Raw genomic sequence first — 12,779 nt, forward strand, 5'->3', positions numbered from 1 at the left:
TTAACAGCCTGACACATTTAAAAGAAAAACTGAGGGCACACAGCTCTGGAACTGATTCAGGTCGTTTAGTTTTAGCCGCTTGGACAGGAAAGGTTATCAACCACAATTTAACAGAAAACATGTGTGTGGTTAGGGTTAGGGTTACAGTTCATTACATAGCCTTTCAGCAACTCTCCCACAGTGATTAAAGCTCTGTCTCCGCTCTTACCTGCTCTCATTTACACTTTCAAGTCTCTCAACAAATCTCCCCGAGGAATTGTTCACACATAGCTGAAGGAAATCCCCTTTTTTGTAATGTTCCTCTCTGAATATGGATCCACACCCGAACACTGATTTTTTTTACTGTAGCTCCTCTCAGCTGTTGCCATGGGAACAGTGAATTCTCTGGGTTTGTTTGTGGTTGGTAGGGGAAGTAGGGGGGGTTGAGAGGTTGTATGGTATCACAGTTACAAGCTCTGGTTTGTATGACACAATGGCATTTTTGGTTGATATTTGAACAAGTCTCTGAAGAGTTGTATACTGCTCTCCACAGTTCCAGCTAAAAACTGTTCCTGGTGTGAGTCTGTGGACTTCTCTGGAGTTTATCTGACCTCTGCGGTGTGTCCTCCTTCACTCTAGCTGTTTTCACATATACAGTCCTGGAATATCTAGATAATTTAAAAAAAGAAATGCTCAAATTCTCTTGACCTGTTGTCAAATGCACCTCACTGTAAACGTCACAAAACCAGTGACAGGATAGAAACGTTACTCCCCCTCCCATTGGCTCGAGGTGAATTCTCCACGTAATATCTTGCATTCTCACATCAGCGTACTCAGACTTTTTGCAGAAAAGAAAAACACTTGGAGAAAGTCAGAGTGAAAAATGTGGCTCTGTGCGTTCACACATATGGTTCCTCCAGGACATATCAGGAGTTTTTCAGGAGCTGTCTGCAAGTGTGAAAGCCCTGTCTGGGTCATTTAGTAGAAACTGTACTGTTGTAACAAGGCCGCAGTAAATAAACACATGAAAATGCCTGTCAGTGCTCTGCCAATAGAGCTGTGGTACAAGTTGCTAAAGAGTGAAAATTAAATCCAAACCAACAGCGGTAAACTCGCCTCAAATTACAGGCTTCATGAGACAGACAATTAGAAGCAAGCCAGTGTTTGTAAATGTGTCTGGAATAAAGTCTGGATGTTTTTTCTTCATCAGAAAAGATGTGGCATCAGCTTGGATCAATCTATTTAATGACTAGGTTACAATAACCATAATAATAATGATCTAATATTATATCCTTTCCCTAAAGTAAACAATTAAAAGATGCTTAATTATAACTCGTCAGCCCAGTTGACAAGGATCGTCCCCCTGCTGTTAGATATTTTAGAAGTTATTTTATTATTTAGATATCTTTTTTTTACTTCAATATGTTTTTATTAAGTTTTCAGTAAATCACACGTATCGAGAAAAAACATGAAAGAAGAAATAAGTAATCAAAGTAACAGAAGAGCTTTGCTATACGCTTTACTTGAACATAATGTTATTTTCCTTTGCACATAATACGTGTCTATTTGTAATCACAGCAGGATGAACAAATGAAGGCACATTTAGTAATGGTTTGCAGCCAATTGGCAGGAAAGAGTGAAGAGCAAAGGGAGAATATTGGAGAGAAGATGAGGAGGGCTACTCATCCAGAGTGTTGGCATCAAATTTGTTTGTATAATAGTCTAGGAAAGGCTGCCAAGGTTTATGAAAGATTTTCAGTGAGCCCCGAACCATGAGTGTGATTTTGTTTTAGTTTGAGAACTGGCATAATCCTTTGAATCCAGCGGGTGTGAGATGGATGCGTTGGTGATTTTCAGTCAAGAAGAATATGCCTACGAGCTAAAACTGTTGAGAATGCTATTGAATCTGATTGATGCCTGGATATCTCACTGTGTTGCTAGGGGCAACACTAAAAGTAGAGATGACAGGGTCTGGAGTGTGGCGAAAATGTTTGACCAGAACGTGTTTCATTCTGGGCATGTGGCCTAAAGTAGCAGGGTGCTGCTGGCCTCTGATACCAGTCGGGTCTGAACCAGGAACATGGGGAGATCCAGGTCATAGCTTTACACTAATGATGGTGGTTAGGGATCTTAACCCTTTAGGGCAGGTGACTATTTTTGGTAATTTCCACAGACATTACATATGGCCACCCTTCTGCACCTCAGTAAGGTCGAGAAGCATGTGATCCTCACTCAGCCAATCAGAAGAGATCACCCTATGTCACTGATCCTGCTATTGTGGCATTTGAACCAAATATGGTAACTTTGTCGATGTTTATTACACTTACAATTCATGAAAGATGTTATAACAGAAATTAACTTCTGTCATGTCCCTGAATAACACTATGGTTGAATTTTTGAATTTCTAATTATTTCTATGAGTGCCCTGTAAAGGGTTAAACTGTAATCATCATGCAATTTCCTCAGAAAGCTCGGTGTCCAAGTCCTGCTCACAAGTGCCTTCCAGTGTCTGAAAAGAACTACACAAGTGAGTCATGTAGGGCTCAACCTTCAGACACTCATCAAGTGGCCTAGCCAGTGGTTTGAATGCAAATGATGTAAAGAAATGTGTGTGTGTAAAATCCCAGAAGTGTGAGTATCCTTCCTGGAGAAATAGGATTTTGCTAGGTTGTGTTGCCTTACAAAATGGTCCAACAAGTCAAACGGCAGGTAAAGATCCCCCAAACAATGGGATCCTTTGTCAAAAAACCTTCATCTGTACAGATGAAGCTGTTCGTTTGTCTTTAAGATTATTTTTAGGCTTTTTGAGCGGAGGATGAGATGCACCAAATAGCACCAGGATCAGGAGACCAACCTGTGGCCAGTGTGACGACACTTAATATTGCTACTGCTCTACCAACTGGGCGAAAGCAGCACGCTTGATGCATTTATTGTTGATCTAACTTAAGCATGTCGGTAAGCTAACTGTGATATCTCAGCTAAACAACACAATGTGATCGTGTGAACATGTTTCGCTTGGCAGGATTGAGTGGTTTGATTGAACAGCTGTCAGCTGTCATATTTTGGGGAAGAGATTGTTTTTAGGCGTCACCTTTGATATGTCTTTCTGCACATGAAACAGAAGTCCACATCATTTCGCTAAAATCAAACCTGGGGTGTTTTAAAAGAGAAACATGTCGCTCAGCTTGGGAAATGAGGACGTGTTCACCGAGAAAAACAATAGATTTCATCTGCACAATCATTTTGTTTCCAGTTTAGAAGATGGCCTCAGGCAGTGAACTAGCAAACGAAACAAGCGAAAAATAACTGTGATGTGAATGTGGTGAGCGTTACTCATATCCAGGTGATGACATTTAAGTTCTACTATTTTAAAACATACATTTTCTAGTGTTTCCTCAGTCCCTGTTTTTATCTAGTTATTCCTGACCTCGTTCAGGGATTTAGGTGGACGGGTGGGGAATTATTGGTGGGATCATGATGTTGCTGTTTGTTTTCTTTTTATGTAAAACAATTTATGCTACATCACTGTATGAAAAGTGTTAATACAAATAAAGTTTGATTGATTGTTGAAAAACAGACAGAATATGATTTGGACTTAAGTCTCACCTCTGATTAAGCAAATAGCCAAACGTATATTTGGGACTTGGGGTGGCCGTTTAGATTTCATGGGGGTCACCCGTAGCCACCCGCTGCTCATATCTGAATTCTCAACATTATTAATCCACTGTTCTATTCCTGATAACCTAATCTCCAGTGGAGCAGCAGGCTCCACAGTGGCTCCAGTTGTTGTCAGGACATGTGTGAAGCAACTGCAAAGCCTCCACAGTTGTTGTTTGTTTATCGACTGATCCACATGGACTTTATTGTACTGTGCACAGTGACAAGAGGCTGTCTCATGAAGCCAGGCTGTTGTCAGCCGTGGGTAATAATTCAAAAGCTGGGAGTCTTAAATAAAAGGTCATGCGTGAGGAGTCAGATTAACATTACTCAGTGGATTTGGGGCTCCTCGGCGATGCTTTTATCACCACATCATACTGATCTAACTTAAAAGGAGGACAGGTGCAGAAAGAATTCAAACAGTCTGCGGCATATCTGTCTTCACTTTTACCTTCACTTTTGGGACTGAGTCCAGGAGAGGAGTGTTTGTGGCTTTCAGGGGCTGCTGTCTGTTTTCATTTATGTAGACCAGCACAGAGCTCGCCATCTGATGGTCTCCAGGTGAGATCTGATGCCGAACACAAAAGCTGAGCTGACAGGAAAGCCACCATCATCCCAGGGCTGAGTTTGTATGTGGACCTTTGTTAAACCACAGACGGTTGACTGAACAGGTGTCTCATATTAGACACATGTGCATCTACTGTGGGAGCTGAATTCTTCCTTCCATACGTTTTCACCCAGAGGCAACGTCCAGGTCAGAAACCTGCATTTCCTTCAGTGGCCACTTGGGGCTACTGAATCTTCATCGAGCCCCATGGCCAAATACCTAACTGAAAAGGACGAATAAGAAATGTCTTTAACTTGGGACAAAGGAAAGTTTGGCTCCTTTACGTATTAGACACGCTTATTAAAATCAGAGTCTTGAACCGCCTAAAAGCCGGTATAAAGTCTAAAGTCTGTGACACGCAAAGATATTATAGAGGATAGAGTAGAAAGACATACAAGGTCACAACTTACGGCACACTTACTCTCTACTATGTTTAAACTTGTAAATAGGACAGATGACTGAGGGACCCGTGTGCCAGTGCATGTTCTCATCTAGCGCACCCAGAAACATATCCGAAGCACTCACACTCACATGCAACTGAGAGTTGTGTGCCAGCAATAATCAAACATATATATATATATATATATATATATATTTAAAACTCACCAGTGTCCATTAGAGAATACAGACAAGGATTACAGCAAAGACTCAAGACCTTTATTTTGATGTTGAGGACACAGAAGACGAGCGTACAAAGCTCTTGTCCGATTTTGTTGTTGTTGTGCCCCTAGCTAATTTACTGCACTCTTCTAATGTTGAGAGAATAATTCTGTGGAACATTAAATCAATCTGCCATCAACATATTTAAGACTGTTTTCTGTGTGCTGGGGGCTCAATGAGAGGAGAGAAGCTAAATAAGCCGCCCTGAATTCAGTCTACGTCAGAATAAGAAGATTGAAATCTGCAGTATAAAAAGCAACCTGCCAGCCTACAGACGCACCTGGCTCTTGAAGGTAATAAGAGCAGACGCTTTGATTGGTTTAAATCACCCAAAATTGACTTAATCGAGTGACTCACTCCAAACCATTTGCAGTCGGCGTCTGGCTCTGAGCCCAGATTGTGCAGACGTAGATATGGAAATATAGCTAGACGGGTCCCAAATCAGTGTGCTCCATGCGCTTTAGACGACGCCGTCAGAAAAGGGTCTTTATTAATTATACAGTTCAGTTGTTTTTTACATAGTGATATATGTTCTTCTCACAGCTCCACGACTTGTACGGCCCTTATAACAATAAAATGATCAGTATTTACATGCTGGTTTGTGGTCTTTAATAAACCCTGCAGCCTCTTGGCACTTAGCTTGTCTTCAGACTGTAAACTTCTTTTTAGAGCCCTCTGCTTTGGAAGCTATTCAATGAGGATGTTTACGTTTAGCACATTTGAAAATCAGCCTTGTCGACAAGGTTGTAATAGAAAGCATGTGTGTGTGGTTTCCACAGGCCTTTGGGGACAATATTTCACATGACCTTTCACGGCTGCTGCCACACAAATAATGCTCTGCAGTACTTCTTACCTGCTCTGGACTTGTTCAGGCAGCTGGATGATGTGCAGCTTCACTGGAGGAACAGAGGAGATAAATGTTCTGACTGAGGCAGGTCAGTGGCAGATTGAGGGGTGAGAGGGTTTTCTTCATCAAGTGATGTAAGAGCAATCTCAAATTGTCCCTGTGGGAAAATCCTGTTGCTACAGTAATAAACTTGATCAAAATATAGTTTCTCCTTATTCCTTTCTTTCCCTTTGTCAACCCACACGGGCTTACACCAATCCTCCCCATCCAGACCCAACCCTTTGGAAGCCCCTCTCATCAAAATCTCCCTCTCTGTCGCACATTTTCCCCATTTCTTACCTATTAAAACAGTCCCCCTGTGGTCTAAATGAAACATCTGTGCTGAGCTTTGGTCAACATATAACATGGATCAAGCAGCAGAGGAGTCTGGTGATCCTGGAGAAACCAGCTCTCTCTGAACGCTCCGTTTTAGTGTGTGTGTCTCTTTAAATGCAATGAAGCCCCCGCTGAGTTTTCCCAGTAGATTTCACTCCTTTACTAGCCAGAATAAAAATGGTGGACATGCACTAAAGTTTTGCTTTAAGCAGCTCTAGTCCATGGGTGGAGATACCAGGGGAGGGGAGGGGATTTTTTTTTTTTTTTTTTTTACCAGAATCCCACTGGGACGTCACAAATACAGGAAATTGGAAACAAAGCATTTTTCTCTGCGTTGTGAGACTGATGCAGACCACAGTCACTGGGACTGGATGGATTGATTTCACAGCCCACTGTTACACACTGTAACAGTGGATTTTTCATAATATGTCCCCTTTAAATGATTTCCACAATTACTTCCAGATGAGCAGGTCCTCTGGTTGATGCCTGAATCTAAAAGGTGAAGCCCTCTCTTTTTTACATCTACTCCCCCTGTAACTGTGTAGACCCACCTGTTGTCTAAGGGATGAATGTACTGTCAAGTTGAAACATGATGTGCTTGAGGGATCACTTGAGTACACTTTGTTTTCTGCAGTATCTTCCTCTTGTACAAACGTCTGAGGCACAATAGTGGAAGGAAGTACTTTTAGACTCTCTCCATCCGTGTAAGGGTTGATTTCAGGATTTGATCGATGGTTGTTGTTTTTAATAAAGCTCATAGTTAGGGATGGACCAGCTCCTATGCTGATAGGTTCATTGAGCTCTATCTATCATTATGCATTCACATCATATTACTTCATGTCATTATCTGTGATTCTTCATGTACCATTTAAGTTACGAGCTGTTTATCATCCAGCCTCCTTGTCGCGCCGGCTGTTCAACATGAGTCTGGTTCTGCTCGAGGTTTCCACTCGATCCTTACCTAAATCTTTCTCAGGGTTGTGCTCTTACAAATTAATTGTACTCTATACATAATACATCACCAAATACATAATAGACCTGCTATGTTTGAATGAATCTACCTTAAATAAACATTATGGTGTTATCACTACACAACAACAATGTCAGTTTTGTTTTCAATGTCAATAGATTAGAGTGATTTAGATGCCATGATGGGTGACATAAGTTAACATCACACATGTTGCCTTCTTGTAAACTTCTTTAAATATAAACATTTTAAATTACAAAGCATTTAACTACGACACTGCTGAGTTGGATTAATTGTTGTATATTGGTGTAACAGGAGAGAATGGGATGAGATAAGGTGCAGCAGGGGGGCACTGAGGTCATCCTCAGCAGGCCTGATCATCTAATGGCTGCTCATAACGCTTGGTGACACCACAGTTTCCTCCGACATAAAGATGCTCGGCAACACAACTCTTCCCGAGACAGATCTGTGACGTAACGCCCTCAGAAATCCCCACGTCATCTGCAATGCTGGAATCATTTTCCCTGTAGCTTTTATTCTTTGGGTTTTATTGGACTTGACAAGTTTTGTTGTTTTCCTTGCACTTCCTCTGATTTGTGTTATTGCATAATCCTGTACCAACGATCCAGAGACAACCATTTGGAGCAGATTAGGTCACTAAAGTCCTCCATCATCTCAGTTTTCCCTGAGAGGTCCCCTCTGTGAAAAAAGAACAAGTGTGTACTGATGTGTGAATGTGGAAATGTTTGCCCTTGTCCAAATGATCTTCATGCTATTCCCCTCTCAACATCGTATTGGGGGGTTTCCTGCTCTGAACCATGATATCATTGTGGTTTCCTCACACTCAGCATGTTGGACACGTTGTTCTCAGTGGGTGGGGGCTAATGAAGCTTCTCTGGGTCAAGACTCCCACCCATCCCTCTTGGATCTCCACAGCGCTGACGAGGTGTTTCATTACACCTCGAGTGTGACTTCAGCAGGGAGAACGGGTTCTTTGTTACACCCTCTGAGCTGCTGCAGGTGTTGGGAAGTGAAGCAGAAGCATGAAATCTGCTGTTAGCCTGAAGCCGTGTTAGTGATGAGACACACATGATCTGCTGTGGGCATGGGTTACTCTGAACTGAGTGCCAAACAACAAAGTCATAAAATTGGGCAACAGTTTTACACAAAAACACTTAAATGTACTCTGTTACACATAGTTAAGTGTATTATTGCCAGAGCTTCAAAAATGCCAAGGGACCAACTTCTTTCTTTCCAAGCCAATAAGTTATAAACCAGATTTTCTTCAAGTGTTGCCCGTATAGTATTTCATAAACACAATATGATTGGCTGACAATACAGCATGCTGATTTGACTGTTTCTTCTTAAGTGAAAAGTTACTAAGATGCTGCTGCTGACTTTGGTTGCAGCTTTCGTGTTGAACATCCTTTTCCTATTAGTGACATACAGTAGTGCAAAACAAACAGACGCATCAATGATTCCAAGAACAGAAGAACTTTGGTTCTCTGTCTTTTATTGACAACACAGTCTAATATGGTTTGTAATCTTCATACAATAGTTTTTTGTTGTTTTTTTCCTGGTGGTTTTGCTCCATCTGATGGCATGCACCTTTCATCACTATTGGTCAGTTTCTTAACTGAAGCACAAAGGAGCACAGCCGTGAGAAGCTGAACGCACAGGTTCACAAGGTCACAGAACTACAACATGACACCAAACAAAGACAACAACTTGTTTTACTTTGTCTTTCCAAATTTAAATTGCTGTTTAATTTGTATTTAGTTAGTATTTTTAGTATTTTAATCCATATTAGAAACACAAGAACATCAATGTCTTCCCTCGTCTGTATTCCAGTTCAATCTGCTCTGCTCAGCTTCTTGCAGCAGGATTCATCAAGAGCAGAACAGTTGTAGTGTTGTAGGACTTGATATCGTAGTACTCACTTTTTGAAGGTCTCCGTCTCATCTCTAAATCATTTTGACTCTGTGGAATCCAGATTATAAATCTAGACTGGTCAAGACCACCGCTGACAGGCTTTTATTCCACATCATTACTGTGATTAGAAGCAAAACCTCGCCCTGTCTTGGTCTTGACTTGGTCTCTGTCCCTCAACGTCTTGGTCGTGTCTCAGTCTTGCAGTAATCTGTTCTCTGGTATGTGTCTTGATCTCAGTTAGTGGGGTGGTCTTATGTTCCAACCATAGACTGTAAAAATAATGGAGGGAAGCTCCTGCTGACTGGCTGCAGTATAGGTCATAAACCCTGCCTCCTCAATGATAACAGACGGGATGTGGGTCAAACTCTGCTGTGATCATTAGTTATTATCAACCTACATGGTGTTCAAGCGCTCATTTTTCTGTGAAGTTTGTTTTAAGTTAAAACTGTTCAGACTGTACAGTTATTTTTCATAAAAAATAAATAGGTCTGGTAAGGTTTTAAAAAAAGTATCTAAGACAAATTACAGCAATTACAGGTAGCCTACTAATAGGCAATAATGTCTGATAAAAAATAGAAAATGGCACTGGTGTTAAGTAAAATAAGCAAGACAAATAAGGAGAAGTAATGGGTCAAAGCATGGATACTGCAGTGTCATACTCAAGGAGCTTTCCCGATCCTGTGTTAAGAGCTGGAGTTATATGAACCTTCCGACCAGCCAATCAGAGGCCTTAATGATCTGGAATTTGTTTGGTGATTGAGGAAAAATTTGGGAAAATATTTATAAAGTTTTTTCTTTTTTTTTACCATCAGTAAAAAGAAAGCACCGTCAGTACTTGTCAGATTTGATCAGATACCGAGACTCTAATCCAGAAGAAATGGATCCCAAGAAGGCTGTCTTCAACTACCAGGAGCTGTGGGGTAAGTTGCCGTTCCAGTATATATGTTTTATTTCAGTTTCTCATCTTTTGTGTCCAGAGCTAGAATAATTTAAGTACCGCAGTCATGTAAAAATGTGTATCAGGTTTCTTATAATGATTTTAAAACAAGATATTTCACCAATTGCAACACAATAACTTTTGAATAAGTGTATAATTTTGGTAAGATGATGAAAGAGTATTACTCAGTGTTTTGTAAGAGGTGCAGGCCAGTTTAGAATCTGAGATGTAAATCCTACTATTTCATTATTTTGGAGTCTTTTCTTGCTTACTATCTTCTATATTGCAAAGTGAAATGATGAAAAATAAAGGACAATAATTCAATAATTCTACAATTTGGAAAAGATGTATCGTGTACTAATATCATGTCCTTTTTCAAATTTCCTTTTCCAGAGATGGATTTCTGGAAAAAAACAGAAGACTGTAGTATCTCAGTGTTGTCAATCTCCGGATGAAGTGGAGAAGAAACAGAAGACTCTCTTAACAAATGTCAAAGAAGCCACAGACAAATCCAGCACAAAGAGCCACAAACTAAGAAAAAAGATTCAACACCTGCAAATGTAACAGGGTCAAGTTCCAAAGCAGTCAGTCTGCCCTCCAAGCCCCTTAAAAAACCCACTGACAATGTCCCTAAAACACCCGAAACACGGCAGCCCATAGCTACCTCAACTCAGAAAAAAGTTTCAACACCTGCACATGGATCTACGACAAAGTCAAAGGAATCTGCCCTTCAAAACCCTTAAAAAACCCACTGACAAAGTCCCTAAAACCCCAGAAAACGTGATTCCAACTCAGAAAAAGGTTTCAAAACCTGTAAATGGAACTACGTCAAAGTCAAAGGCAGTCAATCTGCCCTTCAAAACCCTTACAAAGCCACTGATATTGTCCCTAAAACCCTGGACAGCATGTGGAAAGTACTGTTCCAGCGAGTGCTTACATCCTGCACCAGCATGTGTGACGGTGTGCCCATTTGCTGCTGCTTATCCTTTAGTTTGGTGCATGCTAGCTCGCTCTTCTTAAAGTGTTCAACAAGACATCTTGCAGCAGCTACACACTTAGAGATAGCCTGGTTTTTCTTCAGAGCGCCCTGCACCACCAAGTTAAGCGTGTGTCCTGCACATCGCACTGATGCCCATCCATGTTTTTCAGCCAAAATCTTAGCTGCTGCTACAACATTAGCACCGTTGTCATGGACAACAGCTTTGATTTTCTCTGGTGGAATGTTAAACTTTGCAATAACATAATAAATCCACTCTGCAATATTTGTAGCTGTGTGTCTCTCTTCAAGTGGCATTGTTGTCAGGCTGTGGGACTCCATTCCCCAGTCCTCCCCAAGAAAGTGGCACGTCACACCCAGATATGCTTCTGTAGCAACGCTGGTCCAGATGTCGATTGTGAGAGCGATGCTGTCGGTCTCTTTTAGCATGTTTAACTTGCCTTTAATGTCCTCGTACTTTTTCTCCATCATTTTCATGAAGTAGGTTCTTGAAGGAAGCGCATAGTTTGGATTGAAAGCGAAAATCATCTTCTGGAATCCTTCATCCTCCACCATGGACAGTGGACGCAAGTCTGTGACAATCATGTTTATGTGGTAGAGTCCAACCATGCTTCTCTGAAACGCAGCCTCTCACCCGCCCCTCCCCCTTTTGCTCATTAATCAGGTCGGCCTATTTAATGCACCTGAGTTCCTGAGATGGCCTGGCATTTGTTTGTAAGGGTTCCTGGTGAGTAGGGTGGCTTGGTTTTACTTTACACTTTACCAGTGTTTTATTAATGGTTTCTTTCTTCTGTTTTAGGTTTTTTAACTGCTGTTGTTTTGCCTAGTTTTGCCTCAGTTTTGATATTAGTTTGCTTTAGTTTTGCCACCATCTGAAGTTGTTCTTTTTCTACTCTGTTTGGTTTAATTTGTTGTGCTTTTCTTTCAGCCACTGAGCCACTGTGTTTAGAGGCTAGTCACCCAGGGTGAGGTTCCTCCACTTCGCATGAGAGTTAAGAGCACTGGGTCACTATTACAAGGCACTGACGTTTTTGGTTTGCTGTGAGGTTTGCTGTGCTGCACAACGGTGAGTATGTGGTAGCACCCCCGCACCTTCCTCAGCGTAGTCTGCCTCTTAACTAAGTGGCTTAAGCTCAGTTTTGGTTTGTTCCTTTTTTTTTTGATTAGTGTTTTAATCTATTTAGTACATTTTGATTTTGACTATTTTAGTTTGTATTAACATAAACAATTATTTTAATTCACTTATTAGTATTTGGTCCTTGTTTAATTTTCCCTCCCTGCAGCTTTGGTTCAACCTACATTTTGTTTCCTTTTGATTTACTATAATAAATACCTTTTTTTTATTTTGGTAAAACGACTCTGCCTCTTCAGTTTTTTCGAACTTATGTGTCTTTAATTTTCCTGTTTTGGTTTCAATATTTGTGTATCTCCTGGGGTGCAAGTACCCAGGTGGCGTTGTCCGTAGTTTATTTTATTGTTTTAGAGAAAATCCAAAAAATCCCCACGCCCGCCCTGTCACATTCAGAATGCGGTCTGTGAAGTCAGCAGCTTGCGCAGTTGAACATGACGGAGCCCTCTGTACAAAGCTGTCCAAAGTACCACTGGAGAAAAACAAAAAGTAGTAGAGTATAATTAATTTTGTTATTTATTCATTGATTACTTGGCCTAAATTAATGGCAAATGTACATATTATGATGTGATCTACAACTGATGACCCTACTCTCTGCAATAGAATTAAAATGAATAAAGCCAATATATTGTCATAAAATAAATACCTAAACAAATAAATAACATGTTGACCAGGTCTGACAACCTTGTGTG

The sequence above is a fragment of the Symphodus melops genome, assembly GCF_947650265.1.
Source record: "Symphodus melops genome assembly, chromosome: 1".
Classification (NCBI taxonomy): Eukaryota; Metazoa; Chordata; class Actinopteri; order Labriformes; family Labridae; genus Symphodus; species Symphodus melops.